This window comes from Mustela lutreola, chromosome 17 (genome assembly GCF_030435805.1).
Source record: "Mustela lutreola isolate mMusLut2 chromosome 17, mMusLut2.pri, whole genome shotgun sequence".
NCBI lineage: Eukaryota > Metazoa > Chordata > Mammalia > Carnivora > Mustelidae > Mustela > Mustela lutreola.
The window spans coordinates 5,319,107-5,336,048 of record NC_081306.1 but is presented as its reverse complement, the minus strand read 5'-3'; the positions used below and the strand labels follow the sequence as shown (position 1 = coordinate 5,336,048).

The window sequence follows — 16,942 nt, the reverse complement described above, 5'->3', positions numbered from 1 at the left end:
TTTGTCCAAACCGTGGAAAAACCAGGCCTCTCAGCGACCAAGGTCCGCGTTCTCAGGCTTATTGCTAAACCACAGAGCTATAAACTGGTAGTCCTAGACTGGGGTGTGTGGGGAATGGGGGAGATCCAGTTTTCAAACATGTTTTGTCAGACCACATGGGATTAAAATAATTTTTGAGCCCATGTTTAAAAGTCAGGAAATAGCACATAAAAATCAACTTCCTGATTCTCTGGAAAATAAGCCGTCAGGTAGACTGGTGACATAGGGCTTCCATTGCTGCTTGGCCTGGGCCGTCTACAACTGCATGGCAGCTGAGTGGGCCCTGGTTCCCCATTACCCCCACTCCCATGGTGCCCAGTGTTGACACAACCGGCCTGCCCACTTGTCTCTGCCCTGTGGGCATATGAGTGCGGTTGTCCCTGCCTGGCCTGGCCTTCCAACCAGCCTCAAAAGCTTCTGGCCCCTGCCAAGCCTGGCAGTTTTCACTTTGTTCCCAGAAATCTAACCACAGAGCCCAGATCCCACAGGGCACAGCCAGGCTGGCGCTCAGGGTTCACCTGGTCACTCGGAGCACATACCTTTCCATTTTTCTCTCTGCCCTGGCCCAGAGAAAAAATTTAATCTGCTCTGCGGGACGCCTTTACCTAGGGAAGAAGATCTGAGAACAAACTTCCAACTTTGCCATTGAGGTTTTCAGTTGCATCCGGGAATCCTGAGAAAGGTCAGATTGTGGCTTGGAAACTTGAAAACACTGTAACACTCTTACATGCTAGTGAGGGAAGACAGACAGTAAATAAGACAGTCTTTTTTCTACATGGTAATAACTGCTCTGGAGGAAAAAAATGCAGGCCAAAGGAGATTGGATGGAGGTTGAATTTTAAATAGGATGGTCACCCTACAGGAAGTGAGGAAACTAACCCTGCAGATATCGGGGAGAATGTACCAGGCAGAAGGAACAGCAAGTGCAAAGGCCCTGAGACAGAGAGCAAGCCTGGTGTGTTTGAGGAGCTGTCAGAGGCCAGTGTGTCTGAAGTAGACGTGAACTAGAAGAGGGGGCTGCAGGAAGTTGGGAGGGGGGTCAAAACACGGAGGAGGGCCAGTGTAGGAACTTCAGTCCTGAGTCATGAAAAATTTTTAATGTATTTTTTTTTCATTGTGATAAAATATATGTAAGATAAAATCTGCAACTTGAAGCATTTTTAAGTGTATAGTTCAGCACTAAATATGTTCATGTTGTTGTTTGACCGTTATCACTACCCACCTCCAGAACTTTTTCGTCTTCCAAAACTGAAACTCATTAAACAGTAATGTATCCATTAAACAATAATTAGCCAGGCCCCTGTCCCTCCAGCTCTGGTAACCAATATTCTACTGTCTCCATGAATTTGACTACTCATGTAAGTGGGATCATTCACTATCTGTGCTTTTATGTCTGGCTTATTTCACATAGCATAATGTCTTCAAGGTTCATCCATGCTGTAGCATGTGACAGAACTTTCTTCCTTTTTATTTTTTTTTACTTTCTTCCTTTCTAAAAAAGATTTTTTAAATTTACCTGAGAGAGTGTACAAGAGCATAGGAAGAAGCAGAGGAAAAGAGAGAAACAGACTGTAGTTGAGCACAGAGCCTGACGTGGGGCTCAATCCTGTGACCCTGAGATCATGACCTGAGCCAAAATCAAGAGTCAGCCACTTAACCGACTGAGCCACCCCAGTGCTCCAGAACTTTCTTCCTTTTTAAGAGTGAGAAATATTCCATTGTATGTATATATGACATATTTTGCTTATCCATTCATCTGCTAATGGTCATTGGATTTGCTTATTGTGAATAATGCTACAATGAATGTGGGTTTACAGATATCTGCTCATGTCCCTGCTTTCAGTAATTCTGGGTATATCTGACCGGAATTTGAAGAGACTCACTCTATAAGAATTATTGACAATGGATCATAGGAAGGCAAGAGCTGAAGCAAGGACCAGAGTGAATGGCATGGAGGTAGTGAGTAGTAGTTAGATTCTGGGTGTATCTTTCAGGGGTAGCTGACATAATGTGCTGGGTGTGAGAAAATTTAGGACCAAATCTTCTCAAACAATTGGGTGTTTAATGAGTCAGTCTTTGTTGTTGTTATATGCCCTTTTATTTTTTAAATGATTATTATTATTTTTATTGAAGTGTAATTAACACACAATGTTACATTAGTTTCAGGTGTACAGTATAGCGATTTGAAAACCCTATACATTATGCTCTACTCACCACTACCATCTGTCACCGTACGATGATATTCCAGTATCATCGATTATATTCCCTGTACTGGGCCTTTCCTCCCCAGGTTTCCTCACTTTTGAAGATACTGAAGTAAGTTGCAGAACAATGCCTGAAATACATTATTTACATAGAAATCATATAAAACAAAAGAATTCATTTTAATTAGTATATATTTATGTAAATGCAAAGACAGAGTTTTACAAGAATACACGCCAAACTGTTCATCATGATTACCCCCAGAACAAAAGGGAGGAAAGAGAGGTGGGGTGGTCTAGGCTAATTTTATCTTTTGCTCTATTACTTTTCTAAAAAAGTAGTATTTTCACAGGGGCGCCTGAGTGGATCAGTAATTGAGCATCCAGCTCTTGGTTTGGGCTCAGGTGGGGACTCCGGGGTCATGAGTCCAAGACCCATGCTGGGCTCTGCCAAGGGGGTGCAGAGTCGCCTCGAGATTCTCCCTCCCTCCCTTTGCCCCTCCTGCTTGCGCACTCTCTCTCTAAACTAAATAAGTAAATCTTTAAAAAGTAGTATTACATATATCACTCATATAATTAAAAACCTGAAAATCCTAAAAAAATAAAAAATAAAAGCTTGAAAAACCCTAATAAACATCGTTTACACTTTAAAAAAAGAACAGGAGGGGCTGATTTAGTTTAGGACCAAGTCCTCCCAGACAGCTGAGTGTTTAATGAGTCAGATTCACTTTTGAAGCTACTTAATTGCTACTGAGGTGGCCTGAAATCACAGTTTCATGCTGGGAAAGAAAACAGGAGACCTTCCTTTGGCTCCGTCTACCAAGAGACAAAACCCTTCTGGCTAGTGGGGGGCCACAGCCAGCAACAGGCCGAGCAGCCTTTTAAAAAGCCAACAATTATCTGGCCTTAAAAATTCAGAGTTTAGGGACACCTGGGTGGCTCAGTTGGTTAAGCGGCTGCCTTCGGCTCAGGTCATGATCCCAGCGTCCTGGGATCGAGTCCCACATCGGGCTCCTTGCTTGGCGGGGAGCCTGCTTCTCCCTCTGCCTCTGCCTGCCACTCTGTCTAGGAACAGTACTATGTAAGTAGTAGGGCTTGCTCTCGCTTCTCTCTCTATGACAAATAAATAAATAAAATCTTAAAAAAAAAAAATTCAGAGTTTAGGGGCACCTGGGTGGCTCAGTGTGTTAAAGCCTCTGCCTTTGGCTCAGGTCATGATCCCAGGGTCCTGGGATCGAGCCCCACATGGGGCTCTTTGCTCAGCTGGGAGCCTGCTTCCCTTTCTCTCTCTCTCTCTGCCTACTTGTGATGTCTGTCAAATAAATAAATTTTTTAAAAAATCTTTAAAAAAATAAAAAAAGTTAGAGTTTAATCACATATGGAACAATACCATTTCAACAACAACAACAAAAAGGCAGCAGCCAACTATCTACTCTTACATAGTACTGTTCCTAGAGTCAGATTTTGGGGCCCTACAATGACAGACAGGAGACCAGACCCCAAAAATCAAAGGCACAGGCTTTACTGAGGCTCCCGCCCCCGCTGAAGGAAGACACTAACAGGACGGACCCAGCCATCGGTGGAACCCAACCGAGTCTTAGCTCCTGCTCAGGATCCCACTCCCCGCCAATATGCTAATTAGGGAAAAAAGAAAAAAAAAAAGCCTCCTTCTGATTGGTTGATAGGGCCTTGTCCTGATTGGTTGGAAGGGCCTCGTTCTGATTGGTCGATATGGCCGGTTCGTCAGGCCGCTCATTGGTGCTTTTTGGAGCCAGGGTCCTCCGGTTTAAGTCCCGCTTGTGCTCCGGGGCGGCGTCCTGTCCGCAGCCTGGTTCTGCTCCGTCGGAGTTGCGGTTTTCCAGTAACAGCCACCAGAAAGTGCTCCAGGTGGGTAATGTTTTTCACTTGGGGCTTGTTCTCACAGCCTTTGTGTCATTATGATGTTTAAGTCATAATATTTAATATGGAGGTAGCAAAGGATGAGGCTGTGGCAATGCTTACAGCAGGCTCCCCTGCCCTGGAGTTGCCACACAGCAGCCAAGAATAATCCTTTTATGCTTTAATAATCCAGGTCATACTGGGACGCCTGGCTGGCCCAGTCAGTAGAGCATGCGAGTCTTGACCTTAGGGTCGTGAGTTCAAGTCTCATGTTGGGCGTGGAGCTGCCTTTAAAAAAAAAAAAAAAAGATTTAAATAATCTAGGTCATACTGAGCAAAGAAATGAAACTCAACAGTCACCTCTGGAGGCTGCTGGGTGGGGCAGGACAACCGTAGGGTGGTCCCCAAGGTAGCCTCTTGGTGTTAACACCCTTAGTGTAAGACCCTCCTCCAACCAAGTCAGCGATCTCAGCGCCAGATCCTTCCCCAGTGCAGCTGTTTCGTGGGACCCCAGCACCCACCAACATCTTGATCACAGCCAGATGAGAGACTGCAGCAGAAGACCCAGCTGAGCAAGCTGGGATTCTTCAGCCACAGAAAGTGTGAGATAATAAATGTGCATTGTTTTAAGCCACGATGTAGGTAATTTGCTATGTGGCCAGAGAGAAGGAATGCACTAGGGACTTAATGCATTACTTTGAAAATTTATAAAGGGAAAGAGCCAGGCATGTATTCTGCTTGGCCTGTGCAGGGTCATCAAATAGCTGATGCAGGAAACTTTTCATATCTGTATATCTGTATATTCCAGCTAATGAAAGAAGGAGAAAATGAAATATCAAGACTTTGTTTTTGTTTGTAAGATTTTATTTATTTATTTGACACAGAGAGATCACAAGTAGGCAGAGAGTCAGGAAGAGGTGGTGGTGAGCGGAAGCAGGCTCCCCGCTGAGCAGGGAGACAGATGTGGGGCTCAACCCTGGGGATCATGATCTGGGCGGAAGGCAGAGGCTTAACCCACTGAGCCACCCGGGTACCCTGAAATGTCAAGACTTTGAAACTTCTAAAGAATTAACAGATCTAGGCAAAAAAAAAGAAATCATTTGTAGCTGCTTTTATAATGACACAAGGGGCAATCAAACATCATACATTTTCCAACAAAAGTGCCCCAACATGAATGATCGATGAAATAATCCTGCCTCTCTGCCCCCGCCAAAAAAAGTAAACTTGAATCAGATTAGGTCTCTGGATATAACTACCAATTTATTTTAAAAAATACAGAGGAATGTGTTAAATAATACCATGGAGATATAAGCAGGAAAATTCAGATGGTAGGAAATTCTATAGGACAAATGAACCAGTTTTTTCAATAGAAAAATAAAACAGAAACATAGATTTGAAGGAGAATCCTGGATCCTCAAAAAATTAGAAGGAGAACTACCACATGATCTGGAAATTTCACTACTGGGTATAAATACAAAGGAGATGAAATCACTCTATCCAAGGGATATCTGCACCCCTATGTTTGTTCCAGTGTTATTTCCAATAGATAAGACATGAAAACAACCCAGTTGCCCATTGACAGATGAAAGGATAAAGATGTTGCGGTTTATATATGCAGTGGAATATTATTCAGCCACAAAAAATAAGGAAAGCCCGCCATTTTCAATAACATGAATGAAACTCGATAGCATTAGGCTAAGTAAATAAGTCAGTCGGAGAAAGACAAAAACTGTATGATTTCACTTATATGTGGAATCTAAAAATAAACAAAAACCAAACCAAACTCATAAAAAAAAGGGATAAGATTTGTGGTTACAAGGCAGAGGGTGGAGTGTAGGGGAAGCAGAGGGAGGTAGACAAGAGGTACAAACTTCAAATTATACAGAAATACCGGGGATGAAGGTACAATGTGATGACTACAGTTATCAGAGCCACAGGTATATTTGAAGGGTGCCAAGAGAGTAAATCCTAAAAGTTCTTATCACCAAAAAACAAACAAACAAAAAACCCAAATTTCCTTTCTTCCGTCCTTCTTTTTTTGGCATCTATATGAGATGATGGATGTTAACTAAATTTATTGTGATAATTATTTCACAGTTTATGTAGGTCAAATCACTATGCTGTACACTTTATTTTTTTAAGGTTTTATTTATTTATCAGAGAGAGAGAGAGAGCGCACAAGCAGGGGGAGTAGCAGGCAGAGGGAGAAGCAGGCTCCCTGCTGAGCAGGGAGCCCAGGGGGGGACTCCATCCCAGCACCCTGGGATCATGACCTGAGCCAAAGACAGATGCTTAACCCACTGAGCCACCCAGGTACTCTTTAAACTTACTGTACTCTTTAAACTTACACAGTGCTGTACGTCAGTTGTATCTCAATAAAAGTGAAAGAAAAAAAGAGAATCCTAGAGAGCAAAATAGACTCAAGAGCTTTGTAAATAATTGTGATTCTTTCTTCTTCTTTGGATGCTGATTCAAACAAACTATGAAAATTATTGATAAGACAGTTGGGACAATTATGGAACACTCAATAGTTTACAATATTCAGGACTTACTCATTTTTTTTTTAGGTGTGATGGTGTTTTTGTTGTGGGTTTTCTAAAAGGAGCCTTTATGTTTTATTTATACATATATATGAATATATGTATAGGTGAGATGGTAAGATATCTGGGATTTACTTCAAAATAATCTGTTCTGGTGGTGAGGAGGGTGTGGGGGACTCAGCGTGAACCGGAGACGAAGCTGTGTGATGGGTATGTGAGTGTCGTGTACTGTTCTCTCTACTTTTGTATGGTTAGGTATTCCATACAGAATAATAGCAAAAAACCCCGAAGTCCGGTTATGTCCCTCCTTTAATGGTTTCCATCTCCCTCAGAGTAAGAGCCGGAATGGCGTGTAAGTTCCCCTGTTATTTCTGACCCTGCTTCTTCACGGCTTCTCTGAACTCATCTCCTACTCCTCACCCTCTTGGCATTCCTGTGTGATCCACATGGGTCTCCTTGTTGCTTCCTGAATGCCCCGAAGCATGCTTCTACCTCATGCCTTTGCACTTGCTCTTCCTATGGCTTTTATTTATTTATTTTTAAAAAAGATTTTATTTATTTATTTGACAGAGATCACAAGTAGGCAGAGAGGCAGGCAAAGAGAGAGAGGAGGGAGCAGGCTCCCTGCTGAGCAGAGAGCCCGATGCGCGACTCGACCCCAGGACCCTGGGATCATGACCTGAGCCGAAGGCAGAGGCTGTAACGCACTGAGCCACCCAGGCGCCTTGCTCCTCTACCAGGCCTCTCAGCGGCTGTTTTTCTCACTTTTAGGTCTCTGCTCCGATGTCAGCCCCTCAGAGAAGTCTGCCCTCGTTATCCCACATAAAATAGCAGCATCTCCCCAATATCGACGTTCCTCTCGTCCTTGTTCTTCTCTGTAGAGCTTCTCAGACGTTACACTTCGACAGGTATTAGAGTTTACCTGCTTGATTGCTTGATTCTCTTTCTGCCCCAACGGGGTGTAATTCCAGGAGAGCAGGCAAGGACTTAACACTTTTTTCAATCCCTACAACCCCAAGGCGCAGATCAGTGCCTGGTACATAGTAGGTGCTCAGTAAATATTTGTGGGCTAAGTGAATTTGCTTGTTCAGCCTGCACTTGTCTTTTGTTCTTTATTATGAATCATTTCAAACGTACAGAAAAGTAGAGAGAGTCCTATAAGGAATATCCGTATATACATCACTTTTTATACGCATGTCCTTTTTCTTTTTTGGATGAAGTGTTTGAAAGTATTTATGGTCAAAATACCCTTTCATCCCTAAATATTTCAATAGGCATCCTTAAAAAAAAAAACAAAAAAGACCCTTCTTTACTGAGCCACGACACTGTTGTAACACCTAACAAAAAGAACCCCAATTCTGTGCTCTCATCCACTCCCTCCATAGCCACAGTTGCCCCAAATGTCTTTTACACTTGATTCAAACCAGGACCCAATCAAGGTCCACAAATTGTGTTTGATCATATCTCCCAAGTCTCTTTAAGCCTGGAATCGCCTCTCCTCCCTTTTTTCCAGGTCATTGACTTGTCGGAGAAACGAAGCGCATTGTCTTACTGCTAGAACGCTCTCCCTTCTCGGCTTTGGCTGATTGCTTTCCTGCCGTGTACTTAACTTGACCCTTTTTGCTCTTGTATTTGCGGTACACTGGAAGCTAGATCTCAAGGTCTGATCCGATTGTGGCCAGACATTTTTGGCAAGAATTCTTCACAGTTGGTGCTGTGGGTGTCCTGTTGAATCACACCAGAAGGCTCGGAGACGGGCTGTCTCATTACCAAAGCTAAGATTGATGAGTGGGTTTAGGCGCTGTCAGTTTCTTCACTTGTAACCAGTAGGAGCTCTGTGGGCCGATGATTGGCAGCACATGATGATCCAGCCTGCCTTGAACCTTTCACCTCATGGTTTCAGCTTCTGGAGATGATGGATCCTGAGCCAATGATTTCATCCAGGGTTGTAAAATTCTAGTGCTAGTCTTCATTCATCATTTATGAGGGGACATGCTTCTGTCAGGAAGAGCTTCCTCCCCTCATTGACGAGGGCAGATTAAAGTCTTTCCCTGTAAGGCCATCTGGGCGGCTCTGTCAGTGGAGCTTCAGACTCTTTAGCTCAGGTCTTGATCTCAGGGTGTGAGTTCAAGCCCCGTATTGGGTGTGGAGCCTACTTAAAAAATAAATTCCTTCTCTCTCTTTTTAAAAAATATTTTATTTATTTATTTGACAGAAAGAGAAATCACAAGTAGGCAGAGAGGCAGGCAGAGAGAGGGGGGGGGAAGCAGGCTCTCTGCTGAGCAGAGAGCCCGATGCGGGACTCGATCTCAGGTCCCTGGGATCATGACCTGAGCTGAAGGCAGAGGCTTAACCCACTGAGGCACCCAGGTGTCCCAATTCTTTCTCTTTAATCACTATTTTTCAGGGTAAGGATTTGATCCAACAGCCACTTCCAATGGTGACGAATTCCTTCTCGTTCTCTCTCTGAGTATCATTACGAACTCAGTGATCTTTGAAAAGACTATTAAGGTGTTTCATTCAGTTGCATTCATTATTTTCTTTATTTTTTTAAAAGATTTTATTTATTTGACAGAGAGAGAGAGAGAAAGATCACAAGTAGGCAGAGAGGCAGGCAGAGAGAGGAAGGGAAGCAGGCTCCCCGCTGAGCAGAGAGCCCGATGTGGGACTCGATCCTTGGACCCTGAGATCATGACCTGAGTCAACGGCAGAGGCTTAACCCACTGAGCCACCCAGGCTCCCCTCATTATTTTCTTTAAATAACCTTCGATTCTGGAGTAATTTTAGATCTATAGAAAAGTTGCAAAGATAGTACAGAGAGTTCCCATATGCTCTTATCCAGGTAATAATAATAACATCTTTCGTTATTGTGGTTCCTTTGAAAAAACTGAGAAATCAGTATTGATACACTACTATTATCTTTTTTTAAAAAAGATTTTGTATTTTTAGTAATCTCTACTCCCAACGTGGGGCTTGAACTCGCAGCCCCAAGGTCAAGGGTCACATGCTCTATTAACTGAGGCAGGCAGGTGCCCTGATACATTACTATTATCTTAACATCACAATTTTATTTAGGTTTTGGTTTTTTAGTAATGTCCTTCTTCTGTTCCGGGATCCATTCTAGGATCACGCATTCATTTTTTCTTTTTGATGCTTAAAAATGACCCAGTTCGGGGTGCCTGGGTGGCTCAGTGGGTTAAGCCTTTGCCTTCGGCTCAGGTCATGATCTCAGGGTCCTGGGATTGAGCCCCACATCGGGCTCTCCACTCAGCGGGGACCCTGCTTCCTCCTCTCTCTCTGCCTGCCTCTCTGCCTACTTGTGATCTCTCTCTCTCTGTCAAATAAATAAATAAAATCTTTTTTTAAAAAAATGACCGAGTTCAGTCAAGTGGGAGCCCTGGCAGCCTGGCCCTGTGTCCTCTTGACTTGACCTTGACCCTAAATAGTCTTTGATAAGCTCCCCTTTGCTTTCTGGCCCCACAAGATGTCCCAGGCTCACCTGGATTTGGTTCCTTTGCCAGTATTTAAAAAGTGGTAGATTTAACTGGCTGGGGAGGATTTTCAGTTTTTCCTGAAAAGTCAGCTGATCTGGCAACACTGAGTCTGTGTTCCAGCTTGGCAGAGAGTGGCTGCAGCTTTGTAAGGGCTGCCCTGTTTAGAAGGGGTGTGCACGGTCCCCCAGTTTGACACAGTCCACACCACTCCCTATAACCAGCTTGCACCATGCCTTCGTGGAAGCTGCCTGGATTCTGTAGGCATCTGGGGTTGCTCCCAGAGGTTCAGAACCACCTGCTTCCCCCCCACCCACCCCAACTTCTGTCTTGCCTTCATATTTAGGAAGCGTCTCCTATGTGCTGACCACTATGTGAGGCGCTGCGGTTCCGATGACAAGACAGTACGCAGGTCACTGTCCTGTTCCATCTTGGGTCCAGTCCCTGATCTTTTGCAAGTGAAGCTGAGAGGGCATTTCCGTGGTGCCACCGCCACCTGGCCAGCTGACTTCCAGCTAAGTTGAGGCAAAAAGATGGACGGGCAGGAGATGGGATGGTGGGACGGTCCGCTCTTCCCAAGTCCAGGGAGTATCTGCAGCAGAGGCTGAGTTCCCTCTATGGCTTAGCCTCTCATCTGGCAGCCCCGGCTCTGGTTGCTCCTCCTCGATGGCCCCAGACAGGGGCGCCGCCTGCTCTTTGTGCCCTGGCCGGGAAGGCAGCCACCAATCCCTACGTGGCCCTACGTGGCCCTACGTGGCTTCTCGATTGTTGGCTCATTTCTGTAATCCATTCCATGTGTGAGTGTCCCCCTGGATGAAAGCCTAGAATTGTTTCTGTTTGTCTGATACCGTAGCCTGTAGACCTGGCTCCTGACCTCACAGCATATACCCATTCCTTTGTCTGCATTTACTTGCTTCGTGACTCTTGGACCAATTATTTCATTCCTCTCAGCCTCCGTCTTCCTTATCGGGAATGCAGGGTAATGAGAGTACGCATCTCGTAACCCATCTCGTACTTTTTTTTTTTTTTTTTAAGATTTTATTTATTTATTTGACAGACAGAGATCACAAGTAGGCAGAGAGGCAGGCAGAGAGATAGGAGGAAGCAGGCTCTCCGAGGAGCAGAGAGCCCGATGTGGGGCTCGATCCCAGGACCCTGGGATCATGACCTGAGCCGAAGGCTGAGGCTTTAACCCACTGAGCCACCCAGGCGCCCCTTGTATTCTTGTAAGGATTAAACCGGATGCTGCCTATAAGGTGCTGAGCTCAGTCCCTAGAACATACTGGGCCTTCAACAATGCTACTTATTCTAGGCTACAGCGTGCAAACTACCCCACCAGGGGACAAGCAGAGACTTCTTTCTCTCTGGCTCCACAGACACACAGCAGGTGTTTACTGAGTACCTTACTGTCACCAAGGTCTTATTTAATTTTGATAAGTATCTTTAAGGAATAGGTATTACTAATCTCATTTTCCAGCGGAGGAAGTAGGAGCACAGAGAGGTTGAATAACTTGCTCAAGGTCTCACAGCGAGTCTAGAAGAGGGGGCATGGTTGGAACATGAGTGAGTTGCCTTCAGGTCCCAGGCCCTTTAACCTGTGTATCAGCCCCACCCAATACGTTTGACTCCGTTTGTTAGAAAATGTGCAACTACGTCTCTGCCCTCCAGTAGCTCACAGTCTAGCTGGAGAGACAGGCTTGCTAATTGCTAAGCGCGTTGCGATGTGGTGATGTTAGTCATTCTTTTGTGTGCTTGTTCATTCAATTATTCACTCATTCTGCAAGCTCTGGACACCAGTGATATGGCAGTCGCTGGGCTAAGGGCCGGTGAGGAGGCTGGTGTTGGGGGACCCTGACCTTCACACCTTCTCTGGTCACTGAGTGCAGGGTAGGAGAATGGGCGGCTTCTGGCATTTGCTGTTTGTATTCCTCCAAAGCACAGGACTCTGGAGTCAGACCCATTTGAGTTTGCCTCCTCCTTCTTGACTTACTTGCTGTGTGACCTCATGCAGATCACTTAACCTCTCTGTGCTTATTTATATATGTAAAACTGGGGATAAAAATAATACTTCACGAGTTTAATGTTAGAATGAGATGATGAATACAAAGCTCTTAGCAGAGTTCTGGGCACATAGGAAGGCTTAATTATTAGTTGTTAGTGTTATTTGTTGATGACGTGGTTGATTACCCATGACCCCCAACGATGGAAAACTTTTCCAAATGCTGTGTCCCTTAGTTTGGCAATGTTTTGCTCCTCTAACAGCCAGATGTGTTCCTTCTGGCTTTTCAGCTGACAAGTCTCAGCAGGGTGAAAAAAATGCTAGCAGGCATGGCCGACAAATCGTTTTGAAGACACAAAATCAGCTCTTGGTTTCCAGGTGCTGTGCAGGGGCCCTGGAGAGAGCTGGAAACTCTGCAGCCTTCCTGGCCCTCCCAGCAAGCCCAGCCCTGCCTGGCTCCAGATCGGTCATGCCTGGATGGGCTTAAAGAGCCGCAACCCATTCTGATGGAGAAGTTATAAACTTCATTCTGCAAGCTTGGATAAGATACAGGTAAGACTGTTTACCTTTCTGTAACAATGTAATTTCTTTTTCTGGCTGCTTCTTCCAGGAAGCAGAAACTTAGTATCAACCAGTTTGAAGTCTAAAGATGAGCTATATGCTAAAGACTCCCAAATAAATATCTCCAGCATCTTCCCTGAGATTAAAAAATAAAAGATTTTATTTATTTATTTGACAGAGAGATCACAAGTAGGCAGAGAGGCAGGCAGAGAGAAAGGGAAGCAGGCTCCCTGCCGAGCAGAGAGCCCGATGCGGGGCTTGATCCCAAGACCCTGAGATCATGACCTGAGCTGAAGGCAGAGGTTTAACCCTCTGAGCCACCCAGGCACCCCATCTTCCCTGAGATTTAAGCACACATTTCTCTGTCTTCTTGACAGTCTCATATCGATGCTTAATAAACATCTTCAAATGAATAATCACCTCAAACTGAACACCAGAATTTTCTTCCCACCCCTGCTCCTGTGTCTTCTCTGTCACTGGAATTTCTAGGGTGATGGGGTGAGAAGAGTGTTTTTTCTTATCCATAATAGGCCTTTCCAAGCAGATCTGAGTCTATGCCAATGAGCTGACTCTTGGTGGGATACCGAGCGCTTCAAATGGGGCGGGTGGCCAGGGGAAACCAGCCCTGGGTTTAGAGGATGGGAACTTTCTGCCTTATTCCCTCCCTCTACCTGCTGGGCGGAGATAGGGGCTGGGGAGTTAATCTCCAATGGCCAATGATTTAATAAATCATGGCTAAGTAATGGGACTCCCATAAAAACCCCCAAATGATGGGATTTGGAGAACTTCGGGCTGGTGAACACGTAGGGATGCTGGCTTGGGGGCGGGTGGCCTGTTCTGAAGGACATGGAAACTCCGAGTGTTCTCCGCCAATGCCTTGCCCTGTGCTTTTCATCCAGTCCTCTGCTTCAGAGCTATATCCTTTATAAAAAAGCAGTAAATGGAAACAAAATGTTTCCCTGAGTTTTATGAGCCCTTCTAGGACATTATCAAACCTGACAGGTGGTTGTAGAAATCTCCAACTTTGTAGCCAAGTTGGACAGAAGTGTAGGCATTGGGGGCACTGGTCACTGATGACTGGTGTCTGAAATGTCTGAAATCTTGTGGGATTGAGTCCTTAACCTATGGGATCTGTGCTAATTCCAGGGAGCTAGTGTTCAAGTGGAATTAAATGATAGGACAGCCAGTGCAAGTCCAGAGACTTGGAAAATAGGTTGATATGGGGAAAAAAATCCCATGCATTTGGTGTCAGAAGTGTGAGTAGAAACATCTTAAAGAGTACCGCCCCATTAGAAGGCACATTCAATAGGTTGGGGGTCTGGGGATGCTGGGGACAGTGCTGTAGTCCCATCTGCTTAAGCACCAGCAGGTGATGGCCTGTCACGTAGTAAGTGCTTAAGAAATATTTGTTAATTTTTTTTTTTTAAAGATTTTATTTATTTATTTGACAGAGAGAGATCACAAGTAGGCAGAGAGGCAGGCAGAGAGAAAGGGAGGGGGAAGCAGGCTCCCTGCTGAGCAGAGAGCCTGATGCGGGACTCGATCCCAGGACCCTGAGATCATGACCCGAGCCAAAGGCAGCGGCCTAACCCACTGAGCCACCCAGGCGCCCGAAATATTTGTTAAATTAATGAATTTGGGATTCACTACTCCTTTCTCCAGGATAGTGCTTAAGTTCCAAAGAACTTACAAAGTGCCAAGATGATCAAGGAAAGGTATCTTCCTTTCTTCCTTCTGAAAATGAAGAATGCCTGCCGCTGGCAGATCAAAGACCCCTCGGACGCTGTCCTGAACCCCTTTCTTCCTCTTCAGCCATGCCCTGTTTGAGCTGCGCAGGCGTGTTTGCCTGCGGTGCGCCTCCTTCTCCGCAGTCCTCTGCAGTCTGGGGGTTGTGAATGTCACTGACTTCCCTGAGGGATGGACCGTTTTCAGCTCTTCCTTTGCTTTATCCTGTGGACCACCCACACCTTCATGAAATTATTTCTTTTCTTGATTTTCATGATGCAATGTGCTTGTTTTCTTCCATTGGGTCTGATCACTGGTCTGAAGACCCAGTGATAACTGCCTGAAGCGGATCCTTCTCTACATGTTCCCTAGACATCAAAATTCAACAAGTCCAACATTTAAAAACACTCCAGATAGCCAGGGTTGCCCTTCCTGGTAAATGGAATCACGGAATCACCGACCATTCACTCTTCTGAGATGGAAACCCAGCCCTTGTCCTTATTCCTGTCTTCTGCTTAGTTGCACACCTAATCCATCATGAGTTCTCGAAATCCCGTTTCTTCCCATCTGAGACTGTGTACTTCTTCCTACAGCTGCTCTTGTAGCTGACACTGCCATCTTTTCTCAGACCATTGCTCTTCTGGTATTTTTTCTGGTCCCCTTCCAATCTCTTCTTCACACAGAAGCCAGAGAGATTTTTCTAGAAAGCCAACTTGATCCTCAGTTGAAAAACCTTCTGTGGGTCTTTGATTATTGGGATAAATTCCTTAACCCTTATGATAACCGCCCTGATCCAGCGCCACCACAGCTTCCCTTCTGCCCTGTAGACAAGCAAAACTTTCTTTCCCTTTAGCTTGCCATGAATGTCAATGTTATGCATTCCTAAAGGAAGATAAGAATTATGCCTTTCTTTTTTTTCTGTCTTCCTTCCTTCCTTTTTAAAGTTTATTTATTTATTTTTAATAATTTCTACACCCAGTGTGGGGCTTGAACTCACGATCCTGAGATAAAGAGTTGCATATTCCTCTGAATGAGCCAGCCAGGCTCTGCATTCTTATTTTTTTTTTTTTTAAGATTTTATTTATTTATTTGACAGAGATCACAAACAGGCAGAGAGGCAGGCAAAGAGAGAGGAGGAAGCAGGCTGCGTGCAGAGCAGAAAGCCCGATGCGGGGCTCGATCCCAGGACCCTGAGATCATGACCTGAGCCGAAGGCAGGGTCTTCTCAATTTCTCCTTCATCTCCTCCATTTCTTCCCTTTATCTGGTAGATCTTATGTAACATCCCGCCAGGTATCAGCTTAAAAATCAGCCCTCCAGGAAGTTTCCTCTGTCCTCCCAAGTCTGGTGCAGCACCGACTGCGATGTGTTCACTCGCATGCAGGTGGTGGGGCCTTGTGACTCATGGCTACGGCTTGAAGACCTATTCTCAAATCCCAATCAGTTAAAAACCTCCTAGGTCACCCTCTCTCTTCAGTCTGTCTTTTCCTCCTCTGCCAGGTGGATGCAGGGGACCCCATGGAGAACGCTCCCTGCGCGGGAGGGCAGCGGACCCCTTGGATAAAAGGACTCTGGATCCCTGAATGACTGTGTGGAGCAGAGCCCCACCTGCCCTCTCCCCAACCAGCACTCAGATTGCAACATGAGTGAGAAATAAACTTGATCGCATGGAGTCATTGAGACTTGGCGGGTGGCGTATTAGCGCAGTGAGCCTACCCCGATGCACTCAGTGGGATGAATCGTTCTTGCCTGCCCTGCCCCCATTCTCCCATAGGATTCTTTAGCTCCCACCAACGCTCTTAGCAGAGCGCATAGCAACAGCCTTCTCCTGGCTGGCTCCTCCCCTGACCAGGAGCTGTGGGAAGGCAGGGATGGCCCATGCCTGTCTCGTCCTCCAGGTAAGCTGCCATTCAGCTCCGCACCTGGCTTGTGGCAGCCACTAAATAAATATTTGTGGAGTTGCTTTATGGGTGTTGAGTTCTCCATTCCTGAATGCCTATTTTGGTCACTTGCCCAGGACTGGGATTCCTCCTGCATCTTGCCAGGCTCCTCTCCTGATGGCCCAGACCCACCTGTGAACCAGTCCCATGGCCGGGGCTCCCGGGTGACACAGCCCCTGAAGCCGGTCTGCCTCCTGGAGCTCCCTGCATCCCCATGGTTCCCAGGCCTTAGCGTCCGCCCACCTGTCAGGCTCCCTGAGCGACCTGCTTTGTCTCATGCCCGCTGTCTGGCCTCGTGGATGTCACGTTCCTTTTTGCCGGACTGGATTTCCTCTCGAGTCTTGGAACTTTCGCTGCATGCCGAGGCTCTGGCCATGGGGGCCATCACCGAGCTGTGCTGTTAGCAAAAAGAAATCAGGGAATGGAAAGGATAGGTATACAGTGCGTAGTCGTTCGGGAAAAAAATAATCAAGACACATCAGAAAACTGGAAACGGGACAGGGGTGGGGGGTAGGGAGTAGAGACCTGGGAGTTGGGGGGCAGGGGGAGATCCTCCCCCCCAGGATGTC

The 16,942-nt window shown here is 45.7% G+C and overlaps 1 long non-coding RNA gene across 1 annotated transcript; it reads left to right on the top strand.

The window, feature by feature from the left end:
• The first annotated feature begins 3,997 nt into the window (after nucleotides 1–3,997).
• On the top strand, nucleotides 3,998–16,409 carry LOC131819653 (uncharacterized). Its single transcript, XR_009349270.1, has 3 exons — nucleotides 3,998–4,127; nucleotides 12,527–12,700; nucleotides 15,934–16,409. It is a non-coding gene; the product is annotated as an uncharacterized LOC131819653 (long non-coding RNA).
• The last annotated feature ends 533 nt before the right edge of the window (nucleotides 16,410–16,942 follow it).